Source organism: Podarcis vaucheri, assembly GCF_965113315.1.
Source record: "Podarcis vaucheri genome assembly, chromosome: 14".
NCBI classification, from domain to species: domain Eukaryota; kingdom Metazoa; phylum Chordata; class Lepidosauria; order Squamata; family Lacertidae; genus Podarcis; species Podarcis vaucheri.
In genome coordinates, this window is record NC_138752.1 from 13,307,840 (window position 1) to 13,327,760 (window position 19,921).

The following is a 19,921-nucleotide window of genomic DNA, read 5'->3' on the forward strand; positions in this document are numbered from 1 at the left end:
ACAGGGCTGGGAGAGGAGCACCTGCAGGCAATGAGTCCTCAATCACCCACGGAGCCAGAGTGGATTCATCTGGTGTCTGCTCCTGAGGATCCGGCACAGGTGCAGGCGCTTCAGGTTCAAGGCCCTGCCCTGGCTCAGCTGGCCCTGGAGGCGGGGACTCCTGTGCAGGCTGGGATTCCTCCAGTTCAGCCTCTGAATCAGATTCCCAGGCCATCACACAGAGGTTGGATGGTCCTCTGTCATGGATACTTTAGCTGAGTTTCCTGCGTTGCAGGGGGTTGGACTAGATGACCCTTGGGGTCCCTTCCAGCCTTACAATTCTATGATTCTTTGACTCTGGCATGTGAGCTCCAGAAGGTTGCCCAGAAGACAATTTAGCTTTTAGACTGAAAAAGCTTCCCTGCTCCTGCAGCAAGGTAATGAGTATGCCACAGGCTTATATAAAAACAAACTGTCTGTAGGCACAGCTCTGTCTAAACAGATGTAATGTCAAGGAGCAGTTGAAAGCTCAGCAAAAATATGGAGGTACTTTTCCACAATGACACAAACTAAACTAAAAAGATTGCTTCAGCTCAGCTCTAGGTTTATTTATGATGTCCTGCACTCACTGTTTCACAACAGCATCGTGGAGTCAGCAGGATATCTCATGCAGATAACAGTGCCTAGGAACTTGTGTGTTGTAGTTTCATTGTGGAGCTATGGTTAGCATGCTAGACTAAAAGGGACCCCTGACCGACTCTGAGGTTGCGGCGCTCATCTCACTTTATTGGCCGAGGGAGCCGGCGTACAGCTTCCGGGTCATGTGGCCAGCATGACTGTGCCGCTTCTGGCGAACCAGAGCAGTGCACAAAAACACAGTTTACCTTCCCTCCAGAGCGGTACCTATTTATCTACTTGCACTTTGACATGCTTTCGAACTAGGTCATGGGAAACCGCGGTTCGAATCCCCCCTCAGTCATGAAACTAACTGGTTGACCCTGTGTGAATAAAATGAGGAAAGCGAAACCATGTACGCCACCTTGCGTTCCCTGCAAGAAAAGTAGAATATAAATAAAATAAAGAGTTTTATCCAACACAGTTGTACCCAAGTCACTTAGTGGTATACTTGTCCTGCTGGCGAATCTTTTGCACCAGCAGAAGATGGTTGCGCAAGTGAATACGTAAGCAAGTTGCTCATAACTTTGCTTCGTAAGAGATTGTGCAATCTGTTGCACAATAGATTCCCACTAGTGCAACTGTTGCACTGAAGTCCTCTGTTGGGTAACATTAAAACTCACCTGTCCACTAGCACAAGAGCCCTTGTGCTAGTGGAAAGAGAACATAGGACACAGCCCAAAATAAATAAGATATGAAATTGGGAGAGGGAGATCATTAGAATGGATGTCAGCATGTAAGGTTAACAGAGGTCTGCTCTTAGATATATTCGATGTTTCTGTGCCTCTATTTAGGAACTCCATCCCAACAGAGATGTATGAACATGTTTGCCATAATCCTTTAGAAAAGCACCTCTGCTGGACTGTGATGAGCCAGGGCAGAAGGTGAGAGAAGAGCTTGTTACCAGTTTTTCCTTCTTTTTCCTCATTGGTTGCTCTTCAAAAAACAAAAAACAAAAACCAACTACTGTATGCTCAGATTCAGAGCCAATATAGCTTGTCCCTTGTTCTTGAATGAGGAATTTGGGGACTTACTATCCTCAGAACAAGGGACGCGGGTGGCGCTGTGGGTTAAACCACAGAGCCTAGGATTTGCCGATCAGAAGGTCAGTGGTTCGAATCCCCGCGACGGGGTGAGCTCCCATTGCTCGGTCCCTGCTCCTGCCAACCTAGCAGTTTGAAAGCACCTCAAAGTGCAAGTAGATAAATAGGTATCACTCCGGCGGGAAGGTAAATGGCGTTTCCGTGTGCTGCTCTGGTTCACCAGAAGCGGTTTAGTCATGCTGGCCACATGACCCAGAAGCTGTACACTGGCTCCCTCGGCCAATAAAGCGAGATGAGCGCTGCAACCCCAGAGTTGACCACGACTGGACCAAATGGTTTATCCTCAGAACACCAAGGGCAGATTGGCAATGGTGGCAAGGCTTTCCATCAGTGTCCCAGGAAGACCTTGTACCTTTCTGACTGCAGAACTCTCTCTTTGTGACTGCGGACAGGTCCACATCCTCCAGTGGCCTCCAAACCACCTGTGATGGCCTGGGATTCCGAGTCTGAGAGTGAACTGGAGGAATCCCAGCCGGCACAGGAGTCCCCGCCTCCAGGGCCGGCTGAACTGGGGCAAGGCCTTGATTCTGAGGCGCCTGCACCTGTGCCAGATCCTCAGGGGCAGGCACCAGGTGAGACCATTCTGGCCCCAGAGGTGCTGGAGGACTCAGTGGCTACAGGTGAGCCTCCCCCGGGGCCCAGTAACCCTTCGGCCTCTCCTGAACTGCAGAGGCTTAGGGCAGAGAGGCGAAGGGAACTGGTCTCTCCCAGGAGGAGTGCTCGCCTTAAGGCCAGGAGAGGCGGGGCTCCTGGGGGCCGGGACCGCCCCCGGCCTTAGAAGAAGATAAAGGTCAGGCAGCCCGGTCCCAGGTTGCGGGAGCAACGTCGTTGTGGAGTACCTGCTTTACCCAGACCTAGATCTGCCCTCCCGGTGTGCCTGTTCCTCGCCCGGCTTCCTGCTCCTGACTCTCCGGTGTTCCTGTTCCTCGCCCGGCTGCCCGCTGCTGACCCACCAGTGTTCCTGTTACCCGCCTGGCTTCCTGCTGCTGCCCTACCAGCGTTCCTGCTCCCCCGCCCGGCTCCCTGTTTCGGACCTCGCGTCTCATCTAGTGATCGTCTACCCTGCTAGTGACTCTGGACTGAACTTCGGCTATGGTATTAGTACCTCCCCCCCCCCCCGGGACCAGCACACCACCCTTCCCAGAAGCTGAGGATTTTTTCCTGAACTGGTTTTCTGGGTTGCTCTTTTTGGCTCTGCTATGTAATTCAGGGGAAGGTCTGTGGCTCAGTGCTAGAGCAACTGCTTTGCATGTAGACAGCCCAAGGCTGTTCCCAAGCAGTTCCTGGTCGGGCTGGAAGAGAACCCTGCCAGAAATCTGGAAATCCTTTGCCGATCCCACAGAGTAGACAATACTGAGCTAGACAGAACAATGGTCAGAGTCAATACAAGACAGTTTCCAGTGTTCCTAATGGTATTGCTTTCTGATTTTATTGCTTTTTTATGTTTTTAGTATACTGATTCTTTTTTAAATGGGACTTTGCTAAGCTGCTGTTTATGGCAGTTATGGCAAAAAGGTACCATGTGTTGAAGTCCTGTTGACTTATCACATGTATTCTATGATGGCCACTGCTGCATATTGAGCAAGTCACTCTTGCTTATTTCATAGTTGGCTTCCACTGGAGGCCATTTAATTGACTGCCACTTGAAGACATACCTGGCAGCTGTACAGCTCTTTGGATAGGGGATAAAAAAAAATAACGTATGACACCCAACAGGTGCAAATATCAAGAACCTGAAGCTTAAGTTGCTTATATACCGTGTTTTTCCATCTATAAGATGCCTCCTTGTATAAGACACCCCCTATTTTTGGGGACTCAGATTTAAGAAAATGCAGGGAGATCCATGTATAAGGCGCCCCCTAATTCTTGACATTATTTTGGGGGGGGCAGTCTTATACACAGAAAAATACGGCATATTTGCTCAGATTCTCCTATATTTTAGATTTAAAAGAAATTTATTTCCACCTGAAATCGTGTGTGTGTGTGCGCGCGCAAAGACACATTCTATGGCTTTATTTAAATCACAAGGATCAATGTATAGCCATACTTGGTTTGGCTTTTCAATTACAGACATGGTGCTAAACCAGTCCACAGGCTGTTCTGCTTAATAAACATATCCCCAGCTTTTCCATATTATCACACTAATATTTTTCACTTTTTATCTGCAAGGGAAAATTGAATTTCGTCTTGGTATCTGGTTTCCCAGCTAGTGGGTTGCCTACTTTTCACGGGTGCATGTTAGTCTGCTTTCAGCCATCTTGGCCTTCATAAAACATAGGTGGAATCTCCTGTCATGCCTTTGCAATTTTATGTCATCTCCAGAAAACGCCTTCATATAAACTAACTTCATATCCAGCCAGTTGCTTGAGAGAGAGACAGAGCGAGAGAGAGAGAGAGAGCAAAGGTGGTATATATCAGCATTTACAACCTGAAATTTATTATTGGTTACTGAATTTTAAAACAGGATTTTGCGGTTACTTGCTCTTTCAATGGCATTTAACATTTTGAGCAGGAAAACAGGCTTTGCCTGACTCTTCTGTATACTTTCCTTATCTGTACTGTGCAAAATTATATTCAGGATGATATTGCATTACAAAGTATTATCCTTTTTTTCTCAAATGGATGGAAGGATGCCTGGCTTTCAGTGATGCTCGGCCACACGTCTGATTTGCTGGACACTCAAAATGGACCAGATTTTATTTTATTTCTTCTGATCAGGACTCTGCATCTCGTATTTGCAAAAGAACTGGCAAGGAAGTCAGAGAGGAAATCCTGGCGGGGTCAAGCAAGCACAAAATCTAATGCACAGGTCAGAAGCTTTGGCTTTTCAAGTTCACTGCAAGAGCCTAGATGGTCGGTTGGTTAGAATGTGGTGCGGATATGTGTGATGCCAAGGTTGTAGGTTTGATCCCCATAAGGGACAGCTGTGTATCACTGCATTGCAAGACGTTGGACTAGATGATCCTCAGGTTTTCTTCCAACTCTATGAATCTATGATGCAAGGTAATGTCCACAAGTAGAGTTTGAGCAGATAAACAGATGCTTTGAAAACAAAACAAAATAAACACTGGATCGTTGGCCTGAAGCAGGCAGTGTCCCCCTGATCTCCTTTCAGACTCACTATATATGCGCAGGTGGCGCTGTGGGTTAAACCACAGAGCCTCGGACTTGCCGATCTGAAGGTTGGCGGTTCGAATCCCCGCGACGGGGTGAGCTCCCATTGCTCCGTCCCAGCTCCTGCCAACCTAGCAGTTCAAAAGCACGTCAAAGTGCAAGTAGATAAATAGGTACCACTCTGGCGGGAAGGTAAACGGCATTTTCATGTGCTGCTCTGGTTCTCCAGAAGCACCTTAGTCATGCTGGCCACATGACCCAGAAGCTGTACACCAGCTCCCTCATCCAATAAAACGAGATGAGCGCCGCAACCCCAGTCGGCCACGACTGGACCTAATGGTCAGGGGTCCCTTTACCTTTACCTTTATGTATTCAAAAAGAGCCTCTGAATTTCATTGTAAGATAGGAAATTGGGAGGACTATTTTTGAAAAAGGAATACTAGAATGGGTGACAGGATAGTCAGAAAAAGAAAGAAGAGGAAAGGAGGGAGGAAAATTTGAAAAGGAATAATGGAAGGACCTGAATATGAGAAAGATATCTGGAATAGCTGCCCCAACTGTGAAGCCTGTTACTGCTGTAACTGCCACTGGCTTGTATATCAAGCCTGTTTACTATTATTAATATTATTAATAGCAGTGGTGGTAACAGTAGTATGTATTTAGTTTAGATCCCACCCTTCCTCCCAAAGGTATCCAGGGCAGCAAGCACTCTAATACCAATAACATAACAACATTCTGAAAACAGGTTTTTTATTTTTGAAAAATTCTCTCAACCAGCAATTTCAGGGTTGCTAGGAACAGTTTCTTTCAGCCATCAAATGTCTGGGTAAGCAGGAATGCTTTTTAGATTCCTCATGGAAGCCAATAATGAGAGGGAGGCAAGACACCTCTCCAGGGAGGGCATCTCACAAATGGAGAACCACTACTGTGAAGGCCCCATCATGGGCCAATGGCACTTAGCTAGACCCCAGTGTTGGCACCACCACCACCAAGGTTTCACCTGTCAATGGCAGGGTCCAATATAGCTGATATTGAGGAAGGGACTCTTTTAGGTACTTGCGGTCCCAGGCAGTTTAGGCCTTTAAAAGCTAGTACAAACACCTACTTATGAGGTGTCAGCTCAAGTGCCAAAGGACTCTTCTGGGCCCCAGGCTTCTGCCTGGAGAACATTCAACTGCCTTTGTATCCTAAGGAAATGCAGGGAGGTGTTGCAGTGAGGAAGCAAGGACCAGTTCCTTGTAATATGTGCATTCCTTGCAACATCTCTCACTCACTGTTTAGGGAAGCTTTTAATGTTTGATGTATTACAGTATTTTAATATTTTTTTGGAAGCCGCCCAGAGTGGCTGGGGAAGCCCAGCCAGATGGGCGGGGTATAAATAAAAAATTATTATTATTATTATTACGATGTTCAGAAGTGAGTGCCACTGTAACGCAGGCAAAACAGCACTGTCCACACACGAAAAGGTATCACCAGGCTCAGGAAAACACCAGGGTTTGTAGAAGTACAAAATAAATTGATAACACCCCCAGCGCGTGCTCACACACAGTCCCAAAACTGACTAAGCATACGCAATCTGGATAGGAGGGTCAAATGGAAATCCAGGAGGGACGCAGGGGGAGCGGAATACTGTATCCTGCAGAGGAGTACTCCATGCTGCAACATTTTGTTTCAGATCCCTCTTGTTACTAAGTTCACATGAGCTCTAGTTTTGAAAAGGGGTTCCAAGGCAGAGCTATACCCACAAGCCCCATGTTGCTTGCCTGCAGAGAGATAGCTCTGCCTCATGCTAAACATTAGCTAGGCAACAACAAATTCAGCTGGTTGTGATTATCCAAGCCTGCTACTTAAAATAATCTTTTTTCATTTGGCGATTTATTAGGATTAGTCTCCTTTCTGAATCAAAGTATGATCCACAGTTGGCATTGTACAAGCACTGGATCGCAAGGTCCGGGGAATGAGAGCTACAAAGAAAAAAGAGGGGATGAGTTCTGCAGGACCAGAGACAGCTCCCAGTAGGAGCCGCTTCTTCTGCAAGACAGACATTTACCAGAATCCAAGGTTGCTTTCCAGCCCAGCAAAAGCCCTCTAAGAGGAGGTGGAGCAGAGTTGGTGAGAGTTGCCCAGAGGAGAGTTTTGAGGACCAAGGTACATGGCATGTATAGTGTACAGAGGGCTTTGGGGGAACACACAACCCTAAGACAACTATAGCCTACCTCCACTGACAGAGGCAGTATGCTTCTGAACACCAGTTGCTGGGAATCACAAGAGAAGAGAGGGCTGCTGCACTCATGCCCTGCTTGCAGACTTTCCATATTGCCACTGTGAGAACAGGATGAAGGGCCAAATTGATGGACATTTGCCTGATCCAGAAGGGCTCTTCTTATAACCTTAAGAAGAGGCCTGGTGGATCAAATCTAGGGCCAGTCTCAGCCAATATCATGTTTCCAATGTTGTTGTTGTTTAGTCATTTAGTCGTGTCTGACTCTTCGTGACTCCATGGACCAGAGCACGCCAGGCACTCCTGTCTTCCACTGCCTCCCACAGTTTGGTCCAACTCATGCTGGTAGCTTCGAGAACACTGTCCAACCATCTCGTCCTCTGTCATCCCCTTCTCCTTGTGTCCTCAATCTTCCCCAACATCAGGGTCTTTTCTAGGGCAAAGGGGCTTGAATAACTCAGAGAAGCTATGAGCTATGCCGTGCAGGGCCACCCAAGATGGACAGGTCATAGTGGAGAGTTTTGACCAAACGTGATCCACCTGGAGCAGGAACCAGCAAGCCACTCCAGTATCCCCACCAAGAAAACTCCATGGACAAAGACAACAGGCATATAAAAGTGTTTCCAATAGCAGACGCATTTTCATGGGGGGGGGTTGCAGCACGGCTGGAAAGAGTTAAAAACCCTCTCCCCACCACACAGTGGAACTCATCCTGATCACACACCTGCATCTGGCACCTTTTAAAAGAGAAAACAGGCCTATGCAATACCCAATTACACATTTAACGTGTAGTTTGGCAGTCGGTGCTAGGGGAGTGAAACAGAGTCTTTTTGCTACAAATGGAAATTACAATTGAGACAGGCGTTGGACCAGAGTTTTGGGCTGGCATCTGGAAGGCTAGGGGTTTGGAGACTTGGATCAGCTGTGAATTCCTTCGGTTTACTTTCAGTGAGATACCAGTTCTTAGTCTCCCCCACCCCCACCCCAATCTGTGGATTCAGAATGATTACACCCAACCCCACATGGCTGTTGCGAGAATGAATAGAACATTATGTTATATATCTATATATCTCCCCAAATCCATTTTGGATTTAAGCCAGCATAATCCAACAGACTTAAAGGGGATATAGCTTGCTGTGCACACATACTGGGGAGTAAGCACCAGTGAGCACTGTGGGACTTACTGCCTAATAAGCCTGATAAGATTGGGTTGAGGGTGGTTTAAATCCAAGCACTCTGCTTGAACGGTTTTGGAGATCAGGCCCCTGGGCTGCTCAGCTGTTAAACAACCCAAAATACAATTGTCAGTGTTTACTTCTTTATCAGTGGAGGCATTTTGTCATGCGTTTGACTCCGGCGAAGCAAATGTGTGAAACAACAGCACTTGCAGTTTCTCGTGGCAGAAAATGTACCATCCAGGAGCCTTGGTCCTAAAACATTTTGATTTAACAACACACCCCACCAATGCTGATGGCCCTTCCAATTAAGACTGCCATCCCATGCAAAGCTGCCCACACCATGAGATCTCCCATCAGGTGCCCTTCTCTGGGAATCACTCAACCACATTATCTGATGTATCCATCAAGTAGAAACCAATACTTTTTCTAAGGCAACTACTGAGCACAATCCATATACAATGGAACCTTGGTTTTTTAACGTAATCCATTCCGGAAGACCGTTCGACTTCTGAAATATTCGAAAACCGAAAATCAAAGGGCTGCTTGCAATTTCAATGGGGGGAAAGGAGAAATGCGACTTGGAAGCCGTTCAAGTTCTGAAAAACGTTCGAAAACCAGAACACTTACGGTACTTCCAGGTTTTTGGTGTTCGGAAGCCGAAATGTTCCAAAATGGTGTTTGGGAACCGAGGTTTGACTATAGCACTTTAGGTACCAAGTTTAGAATTTTTAATGGCCTGGGTTCTGATCAACAGTAATTGCTGAGTTTTTAGCTGCTTGCCTTTCTTCCACGGAGCTCGAGGCAGCATACATAAGTTACCACCCATATTTTATCATTGTAACAACCTGATGGGGAAAGTTAGGCTGGGAGTTCATGACTGGCCCAATGACCTTTAGGACCAATGGGGGATTAGAATAGGGGCCAGCTCAGTAGTAGCCTGATACAGAACACCAGAGTGTCACAACTAGTCTAGCCTTTCAGAAATTCAACAACTGTGGCTTTCCACCATTGTGTGTTTTCTCTCTCTCTCTCTCTCTCTCACACACACACACACACACACACACACACACCAATATTCCCACATCTCAGACTGGTATTCTTTTATTATGCATTTTAATTGTGGTTGTTTATATGTGAATGACTATGTAACTGGTTTTTATACTTGTAAACTGCTTGGAAGGGTATTTTGGCAGCAAGTGGCATCTAAATAAATAAGGGCTGTGGTTCAGTGGTAGGACATCTGCCTTGGATGCAGAAGGCCCAAAATTCAATCCTTGGCATCTCCAGGCAGGGCTTGGATAAACTCCTGCCTGGAACCCTGAAGAGCCTCAGCCAGTTAGTGTGCTGAGGTAGAGAGACCAATGGTCTGATTCAGTATAAGCTGGCTTCTTGTGTTGCTAAAAAAATAAATGTGATTATTCCTCAGGACCCACTGCACCTCTGGTGATTAAGACAGGGTGGGGGGAATCATTTCAAGTGCTCTTGAAATACCAGCTCTACTTTGCTGTGTTGGGACGCGGGTGGCGCTGTGGGTTAAACCACAGAGCCTAGGACTTGCCGATCAGAAGGTCGGTGGTTCGAATCCCTGCGATGGGGTGAGCTCCCATTGCTCCGTCCTAGCTCCTGCCAACCTAGCAGTTCAAAAGCACGTCAAAGTGCAAGTAGATAAATAGGTACCACTCCGGCGGGAAGGTAAGCGGCATTTCCGTGCGCTGCTCTGGTTTGCCAGAAGCGGCTTAGTCATGCTGGCCACATGACCTGGAAGCTGTACGCCGGCTCCCTCGGCCAGTAAAGCGAGATGAGCGCTGCAACCCCAGAGTTGGTCACGACTGGTCCTAATGGTCAGGAGTCCCTTTACCTTTACCTTACTTTACCGTGTTAGTTTTGAACATGTCTAAGAAACAGACTTTGGAACTTTGTGCTATGAATCTTACCCCTCTCCTTGGACTTTTGTGCTCTCCACAAACCTGGAAAATACAACACCCCTCCCCCCTTGCTTCCTCTGTCCACAAACGCTGCTTTCAATCCAGATCTTATCATCTACCGCTTCTGAACCCACATGTGGATTTTCTGGCAGTGCATACTACAAAGCAGCTGTAACCCAGCAGCCTTGAGTCCCAATTGCCTTTGTACTTTGCAATAGAGTAATACATTTTACACACCGAAACACAGATCCAGCTGGAATCTGTCATTCTGTGTCCCCCCCCCCACATTTGCCCATGAGAACAAGGAAGGGGGTGGGGAGAAAAGGGAAGCCTCCCAAGTTTGAACTGAACAGGAAGCTTAGCACAGCACAGAGCGAAGCGAGCAAAACAATTCATTTTTAAAGAGGAAAATCTCTGCTTGATACCTTTCCCCCACAGCTAAGGCAAACCACTTCTTTATTGATTGCTGAAGAGCATTTGCAGTGTCAGCTGGGGATGGGAACTGGGGGAAAGGGGGTGGGGAGGGAGAGTTGCTTGGAGTCAAGAGGCTGTTGAATATCCAGAGATGGGGAGGAGGCAGTAAGTCAATGCACCCTCATTATGGATGGTGTCCCTAAGCCTCAGATGAATAAAAAAGCAGAGTGAATTGGATTGCATTACAGGGAGGGCAAAAGAGACACAGGAGGACTGGAAAAGACAAAGGAAGGGGAGGAGGCTCAGGGGAACCGCAAGGATTTGAAGAAGCAAACAAAAAACCCTCAACACACCCTAGTATATGAGGAGAGGAGGGCAAGGAAAGCAAACAATAGGTGAGATTAAACTCTGGGGGGGGCACAGGAAGGAGGAAGGAGCGGTTGAAGGGATCGTAGGGCATGTGGTGCTTCTCAGAAGAACATCTGGAGGACAAAGGCTTCTAGAAGATTAGAAAAGAAATTAAAGGTAAAGAGAGAACAAGGAGATAAAGGTTCCCCACGGATCTAAGGGGAAGATAGCGCAGTTCAATAGGAAATAGATGCCACTCTGATATGAAGACAAGGTAAGCCACACTATGGCATGCCAAGGCAGGCTGAATTTGCAGGCTCCTGAAGAGGAACCTGTGGGCTTCTCTGGGGGGGGGGGCTGTGGCTCAGTGGCAGAGCTTCTGCCTTGGATGCAGAAGGTCCCAGGTTCAATCCCTGCATCTCCCATGGTCTGAAGACTTCTGATAACCATCATCATTAGACATACGGACTGCATCTATTAATCTAGACATTTAAATTAGGAATGATAGCATCTTCTTGTTGTTATTGCCAGCTAGCAATGCCTTTATCTCTCCATCCATTTCTCTTTCTTATGTTTGCAAGTAAAAATTCTTAATGAAATAACGGGCAGCATCGAGCTCCATTTAGCTCAGACGCATCCATTTCTGTCGAGAATCTGAATACTTGTTTGTGGCAAAACACAAGGTGATTTAATAGCCTAGAAGGCCCATCTAGAACCTAGAAGTACGATCTTGAAAGAAGAGGACAGCCCGTGGATTTTTCATCAGGCTCGATTTATACTTGTGATGTTCATGCAAAAATCCTTTTGTTTTGTATGAGTCAAGTTCTCTGAATTCCACAGGTTTTAAGCCGGCAATCTACTAGACACACCTTTTCTTTTTCATTTTTGGAGGGGGAGCCATTTAAACACCAAAGGGACTTACTTCTGAGTAGGCATGAGCAGCATTGCATTGTAAGCCCATGGATTTCCAAAGGCTTGATTGTCTCTTCTTCAGGGCTGGCCCAAGACATTTTGGCAACCTGAGGCGAACCACAAAATGGCATCCCCGCTCCCCGCAAGAGTGAAGATCTGAAGACCATAGGGTGAAGAGTGAAGATTGGCAACAAGGAATAAAGATCTACATTGGGACCTGCAGTGAAACCCCTGTGGATCCTGATGCCTGAAGCAGTTGTCTCACCTTGCCTCATAGGTGGGCTGGTCCTGCTCTCCTTTTCTGTCTGTAGGCACCCCTAACTTGGCCCATGGCTGGGTCCCATCAGCCCCAGCCAGCAAAGCCAATGGCTGACGATGGTGGTAGACATAGGAACGACTCATGGCTCACTGGCAAAGCACCCACCTCGCAAGCATCAGCCTGGGGGGCACAAATTAAGTCAGTTCACTTTGAAGGGACTTGGCTCGGGGTTAGAGCTTCTGTTTTGCACACAGAAGCTCCCAGGTGAGAGAGATTCCTGCCTGAAACCATGGAGAGCCACTGCCAGTCTACACAGACCTAGATGAACCCCTGGACAGCTCATGGTGCTGATGATGCCAAGGCTGCAGGTTCGATCCCCATATGGGACAGCTGCATATTCCCGCATTGCAGGGGGTTGGCCTAGATCCATGGTTCCGAATGTGGGGCACACGCCCCATGGGGGGGGCAATTTGATTTTTAAGGGAGGCAATTTGGAAGCTTGCAATGGCCTTTTAGGTTTCCTCCACAGGAACAGGAGTTCACTTTTTGAAAAATAAGAATGATATGGGGGGTAGGGGTGGGAAATCAGGATTTTTGAGATGCTTAGGTGGAGCATAATAGTGGCGCTGTGGGTTAAACCACAGAGCCTAGGACTTGCTGATCAGAAGGTCGGAGGTTTGAATTCCTGCGACGGGGTGAGGTCCCCTTGCTCAGTCCCTGCTCCTGCCAACCTAGCAGTTCAAAAGCACATCAAAGTGCAAGTAGATAAATAGGTACCGCTCTGGTGGGAAGGTAAACGGCGCTTCCGTCTGCTGCTCTGGTTCGCCAGAATCGGCTTAGTCATGCTGGCCACATGACCTGGAAGCTGTACGCAGGCTCCCTCGGCCAACATAGCGAGATGAGCACCGCAACACCAGGGTCGGTCACGACTGGACCTAATAGTCAGGGGTCCCTTTACCTTTACTAGGTGGAGCATGGCCAAAAAAAGGTTGGGGACCACTGGATTGGTGGTCCTCGAGATCCCTTCCAACCTTACAATTCTAGGGTTACGTTTTATGACCCAATGCTCAGCATATTGCAGCATTCCGATGTCTGGAGGGCCACGCGTCCCCCACAGGTGTAGTAAGAGGACCTTAAACCGCCCCTCACTGCGTATGTTCGTGTGTGGATGTCTCTCTCGCGCACGTTTCGCAGCCGGATCCGAATCGAGTCCACCGGCGTCCAGAGCTTGACGCGCGCCTAACTCGCGCCACCTTAGGAGCGCGCGGGCGGGCGGGCAGGCGAGGGAGAGCGCATGAGAGGTTGGGGTCTCCTGGCCGCGCGCGCGCCCGCCCGCTCGCTTGCCTGCCTCCCTCCTCGTCGGGAGCCGCCAGGCAGCCGCGAATGGCTGTGGGAGGGCCGAGGAGGCGGGCTCGGCTGAAGTGAAACCGCGAGGGGAGTTTGGCACGGGCGGAGTGCCTCTGCGCCGCCAGCGGAGACAGACCTCGCCGGGCGGTCGGGGAAAACGACCTAAAGACGCGGGGAGCGGAGCGAGAGCGTGGCCGGCTCCCCGTCGCGGCTGCCGCTGCTTCCCTTCCCTCGCTGCCGTCGGGGCTTCCAGGCGGACTTGGCCAGCCGGTGAGGCAGCGCTGTGGGTGTGGCCGGCGGCGGGTTGGCACCTGGGTCTATTCTTACGTGGGAACGCTCGCTAGAAGCCTTTGGACAGGGGCCGGCGGGGGGGGGGCGTCTTCTCTAAACGCGACGCAGCCGCCCTCTTCGAAGAGGGCCAAAGTGTTTTGACGCCGGACTCGGGCTGGGCGGCTTCTCCATATCCAGACGAGCTCGCCCGGGTCTACTCGGAAGTAAGTCCGATGGGACTGGCTCCCGCGTAAGCTTCGGTTCCATTTGCCGCAAAACTGAACGAGCCACGCGCGATTTTAATAAGATGAACCCCCCTCCCTCCCTCCAAAAAATCCCTCGGTTCTTTCCTCAGCGCGACCCCCCCCTCGCCCCCGCCCCATTTCTTTTCTCCTTTGTGATTGTTTCACTCTCTCTTTTCGCAGCCGTGTTGTTCTTGCCCTTCCAAGAAGCTGTCGGGAGACGTTTTGTCTCCTTTCCAGACTTTACCAGCCATGATTTGTGCATCTTGCGTGGAGAGGGAGGGATGGGGGGGGGTCGCTGTGGCTTCTCAACCTTCCCTTCCTCTCCGCTGCATCTGGAAACTATAGGACGCTGCATATAGAACACGTTGCATAGTATATACCATAATAATATCTGCTAGTAATGGACTCATAGTGGGGAAACTTCCAGCTTATTTTTAAGTGGGGAGGGAAGAAAGCGAAGTGTCTCTGCTTGTGGGGGGCGAGGTGGGGTTTTTTGTTTTTATTTTTGTTTTTGCACATTTTATAGCATCTCTAATTACAAAAAACTCCACCCTCCTTAATGCTGTAGTTCTGGCTCCCATGTCTGTGCACTGTTTTCAGCCTGGCAGTTTCTTCTAATAAATCTTCTGTGCTTTCTTCCTCCTTTCTTGCAATTCTTTTAAGGATGTTTCCACTTTCCAATTACTCTCCCAGCTGGGTACTCGGCAGCTCTATGGTTGATAGGCTGAAGAATTCTTATTCTCTCTTCTTCCTGCACGCCACCCCCTCCTTTCCCCACCTCCTCTGGTGGTTTTCACTTCTCACATTCCCCATCCCTTCGAAGAACCCTGGAGATGGGCTGTTAAAGGTCTCTTCCCTCCCCCGGCTGCCCCCATCCCCCAAAGCTTAAAGGGAGAGAAGCTAGTAGTTCAGACATAATCAATACTGCCTTTGCATCACATGTTCAACGATTCCAAATAGGGTGTGACTGAGAACACTCATTGGACAGTGTTCCCTTGCTGCTAACCCACAATTCTATTGCCTCTGTTACTTTGCCTTTGTATTCAGCCGAACATGGTATTGGACCAAAATATTGCAGAAATGATTACGCAACCCAGCATGTCTGCACAAAGTGACAGTGTCTGTGACTGCCACAGGACTTCCAATCCAACCAAACGGCCCTTCTGGGACATATATATTTTTTGAGTTTGACAGTTGTGGATGGAGTTGCTAAGCTCTCTGGTCTACTGAGGCGGAGAGTTCCTAAGACGGCCTTTCTCCCTAGGGAGATGCAGTACATCAGAACATCTCTGTTGAAAGTCCCAGCTTGATTTCAAAGGGGAAATTTAGCTTGTGGGTGTGTGTGGCTGCAAGTGAGCTGTTAACTTTATACGGAGAATGGCGGTGGGAGGATAACACCGCTGGAGGTTGCCCTTAACATGGGAAATAAATACATTACAATTCACAGAGGGGTGATTTTGTTCATTTTTGTTGTAGCACCTTAAAGACCCAAGCGATTTATGTTGGCAGAAGCCTTTCTGTTGGGTTGGTGAAGTAGATTCTAGTCCATGAATGCTGATGCCATAATGAATGTGTTTAGTCTTTTGGGTGTTCGCCATACCTTTTGAAGTATTTCACAGGAGTTAAAGCTTATTTTATTTTATTTTATTTTTTTCAAAGCTTGCATGTATGCACACTTTGATTCTTTTGTGGTGGCTGTTCTCTAACACCTCCCCTACTATCGCCCTTTACTGGTTATCTAAATCCTCTGATTTCTTAACCGTCCAAGCTGAGTACCGCTTAAAACTGGTTAGAAATCGTATGCATTTGGGTGGTTTCCATTTTCACTGCCATTCTTACTTTAAAATCACAGCGTTTGGTTGACTTGCTATTGATCTTCTTTTGGTGTCTGTCTGGGCCCTGCATTCGTACTGCTTGAATGTAACAATAACACGGATTCTTTTTCAAGTGGATTTTGATTAGGAGAGAAACTGGGACATAAATGCGTATGACTATCCAGCCTGAATGACCTTTTGATTTCCGAATTTCCAGCTTTAAATGCAAAATGGACTTTTCTAGCTTTTATTTCTGTTTGTTGTCTCTCTCTCTCTGTTTAAAATAGGAAAATTCAGTCAGCAAATTCTGTACATCTTTCGAGAATGTGGTGTAGCTGCAGCTGATCAAAATGTTTAGACTTGCCAACTAACAGTGCTTAGTACTTGTGTTATAAACTACATTTTAAAGAAAGTATTCGTTTTACTTAAATCCAGTCATTGCAGACATATTTATGTATATGTTAGGTTGCTACAATCCTTTTCCCTTGGAGAAATTCCCATTGAACTCAGTAGATATTATTCCACACACACCCCAGTCAATTCCACTGCAAAAACTGCAGCTCAGTGCATACTGATAAGGATATCATAACAACGGGACTCAGTGAGTTGTACTTCTGTGTAGATGAGTTTAGGATTGCATTGCACAGAAAGACATGTAGAGGCTTATAAAATGATGCGTCTCCAGTGTGGTGTAGTGGTTAAGAGCGGTAGTCTCGTAATCTGGGGAACTGGGTTCGCGTCTCCGCTCCTCCACATGCAGCTGCTGGGTGACCTTGGGCCAGTCACACTTCTTGAAGTCTTTCAGCCCCACTCACCTCACAGAGTGTTTGTTGTGGGGGAGGAAGGGAAAGGAGAATGTTAGCCGCTTTGAGACTCCTGAAGGGGAGTGAAAGGCGGGATATCAAATCCAAACTCTTCTTCTTCTTCTTCTTCTTGGGAAAAGTGGATAGAGAGACATTCTGCCCCTCTCTCATGATACTAGAATGCCGAGTGGTTGTCCAAATTGATTGGCAGTAGATCTGGGCAGATGAAAGTCATTTGTGATGGGTTTATAGATGATGTGATGGCAGCTAGCTTAGGCAGCTGTAAAAGGTGGTTGGCCCAACTTATGAAAGAGGCTAGGGAGTGAGCACCACTGAATGAATGCATTGGACAGGTCAGTGGCAGTAACTTCCATTGGGATAGTCTGTGAAAACTTACACCCAGGTTGAATGCTTTCGACTTGTCTTGTGAAAATGAAGAAATTCTGTACATCAGTTAGACTGAACTGGAAGAAATTTGGCCCTAGGAGTTTTCATAAGAGAGATGTTCCCAGATGAAGAACTGAGAGGAGAGAGACTTTGCTGGCCACCAGGCAGTGGATTTTCCCACCTGTTTTGCCCCACCCTCCAGCCCTAGGAGTCTTTCCCAGACCATGACTCTGAGAACAGCAGAAACAGTTGTGAAAAGAGAAGCAGAGTTCAGAGATATTTTTTAAAAAATGATTTTATAAATTTTGTGTCCCCGTTTCTCAATTTGATCCTTTTAGATGGTTTTCCATGCTTTGTGGTATTTTATGCATTGCGACTGGTTGTTATTTTTATTGATTATAGTTTAGCAATTTTTTTTGTAGTTGTATACTGTTTATAGTTTGCTGATACTTTATTTTACTGTTTACTATTCTAATGGATTGCTGAATACCGCTTTCTTTGATACAAGTTGTTTATTTAAAAGTTAAATTTTTATTAAGATTTACTGTATTGGATCAGATTGTTATCAGGTGTGTGATCTTTGCTGTCTATTTTGTTGTTTCTTCAGCTTGTAAACTGCCTTTTGTATAGTAATATAGAAAGGCGGGATACAAATTAAAAGTGAAATGAAATGAAAATATAGTTTGCTGTTTCGCAGCAGCAGCCTAACAAAAGTCGAGCACACTGTGACTCTGACCTCATCTGCCCTTTCCATTTCAAGCAATCTTATACCACTTTAAACAGCCATGGTTCCTCCTTGACACCTGACAAAGAATTCTGGGAACTGTAGGTTGTTAGCGGTGCCAAGAGTTATTTGGAGACCCCCATTCCCCTGGCAGAGTTACAGTTCCCAAAGTGTTTTAACAACCAATCCTTCTTTTTAAGGAGCTCCAGGAATAGTAGCTCTGTGAGGCTAATAGGGGTATCCCAAGAACTCTCAGGGATGCGGGTGGTGCTGTGGGTTAAACCACAGAGCCTAGGACTTGCTGATCAGAAGGTCGGCGGTTCAAATCCCCGCGACGGGGTGAGCTCCCATTGCTCAATCCTTGCTCCTGCCAACCCAGCAGTTCGAAAGCACCTCAAAGTGCAAGTAGATAAATAGGTACCACTCCGGCGGGAAGGTAAACGGCGTTTCCGTGTGCTGCTCTGGTTCACCAGAAGCGGCTTAGTCATGCTGGCCACATGACTCGGAAGCTGTCTGCGGACAAACACCGGCTTCCTCGGCCTATAGAGCAAGATGAGCGCACAACCCCGGTCACGATGGTCAGGGGTCCCTTTACCTTTACCTTTAACAACTCTCAGCACCTTAAATAATGACAGCTCCCAGGATTCTTTGGGGAAAGCCAGGAATGTTTGAACTGGCATGGTACTGCTTTTAAGTGTATAGTACAGAAGCAGCCTTAATTGCATAGGATCACATCTTTATCAACTTTATCAAGGTTCTTCAGAGGCTATCTGGAACCTCTGTTCCAGAACCTTTCCGAGTCCAGTGGCTGCACTCTTTGCTGGGCAAGCTTTTGGAGCCACATGCTAGTAGAGAGCAGGGCCAGAGGCCGAAGGAGGTGGAGTGATAAATATAAACATTGTGTTGGTACAGTAGAATTGTTTCTAAGCATCCTCACATGTCCTGCTCCATCTGCCATCCAGGCAAGCAAGAGTTGTGATCAGAATTCAAGGATACTTTCTAACTTGGCAAACCCACCCCCCAACCATTCCACAAGCAAATGAATTGAGGTGGGTGAGGGGCATGGCCTCTGGAAGGAGGGTTTGGCTGGGGGCGGAATGTGTCCTGGAGAGAGTTTCTAAGGCCAGATAAAGAGGCATGAAGGGCAGAGCATTTGGGAAGGAGCTGCACATTGGTGTCCCCTTGTCCCTTGCAACCTTTGCAAGGAGATGTATCAGTGCCCCTCTCCACATCCCTTCAACCAGCCACCCAAAGAATGGGAGCAGCAGCCAAGGGAGTGAGCAGGCGGGCTCCTAGACACTCCAAGCCAAGGTGGAGAAGCACAATTTTTGCCCCCCCTCCCCTGCTGGTCTGCATTGTTGGCACAAGTCAACCTGGCCAACTCCTATGCCCCTGATGAAGGGCTATGCTTGACAACTAGGCCTGAGGCCCCTGTCACTTGCACATATGCATTGTGCTCCTGTATGGTATGCCAGTTGTGTGCTCCGAGGGGTGAAAGAGAGGGATGTGAAAGAGATTTTGCCTTAAGGGCTCTGTTTGTGGGGTCCCTGAAGGTATCTAGCTAGCCACTCTGGAATACAATATGCTGGTCTGATCCAGTAGGACTCTACTTTCATGTTCTATCAAGGCACTTGTTGGATATATATATATATAGTACCTGCTTTGCTTTAGAAGCATTGCAGAATTGAATGTTCTCACACCATCCATAGCTGTGCACTTCAGGGTTCTGAAGCACTTTTGTTATCGTTCTTGCATCAGCCCTGCAATTTCAGCCAATGTTGTTCCCTTCAGATTTCAGGATGGGGGAAGGTGTCTTAACCTGAGAGAATAGTGACTGGCATGAGGTTCCACCTAGTGATTTCGTGGCTGAAGAGAGATTTGAGCTCGGCTCCCAGATCTTACCATGATATCCTATGCATGTTTCCTCAGAAATAAGCTGTTCTGTGTCTAGAATGTGTGTTTAGGATTTCTGCCTTAACTCTGACAGTGTTCTCATGTTGAGAGCAGGAAAAGTGCCTTTGCTGAAACAGTTACTGGATTTGTGCTTCTGTTTGAAGAAAGGAACCATTGTTGACTTTCATTATCTAGCAGCCACGGGGAGATTGACAGGTTACAAATTGCCAATCCATAAAGGATTTGGGCAGGAGATAGTTTTATTACTTATTAAATTATATACGCAAAAGTGTTCATTTTTTTGGCCGTT

At 47.4% G+C, this 19,921-nt stretch overlaps 1 protein-coding gene across 1 annotated transcript in view; it reads left to right on the forward strand.

Moving 5' to 3' along the window:
* The first annotated feature begins 13,501 nt into the window (after positions 1–13,501).
* SEMA6D (semaphorin 6D) overlaps positions 13,502–19,921 on the forward strand; it is a 450,579-nt gene continuing 444,159 nt past the window's right edge. The window contains exon 1 of the mRNA XM_082198353.1: positions 13,502–13,745. The gene's annotated coding sequence lies outside the window, so the exon portion shown is untranslated. The remainder of the gene's footprint in view (positions 13,746–19,921) is intronic.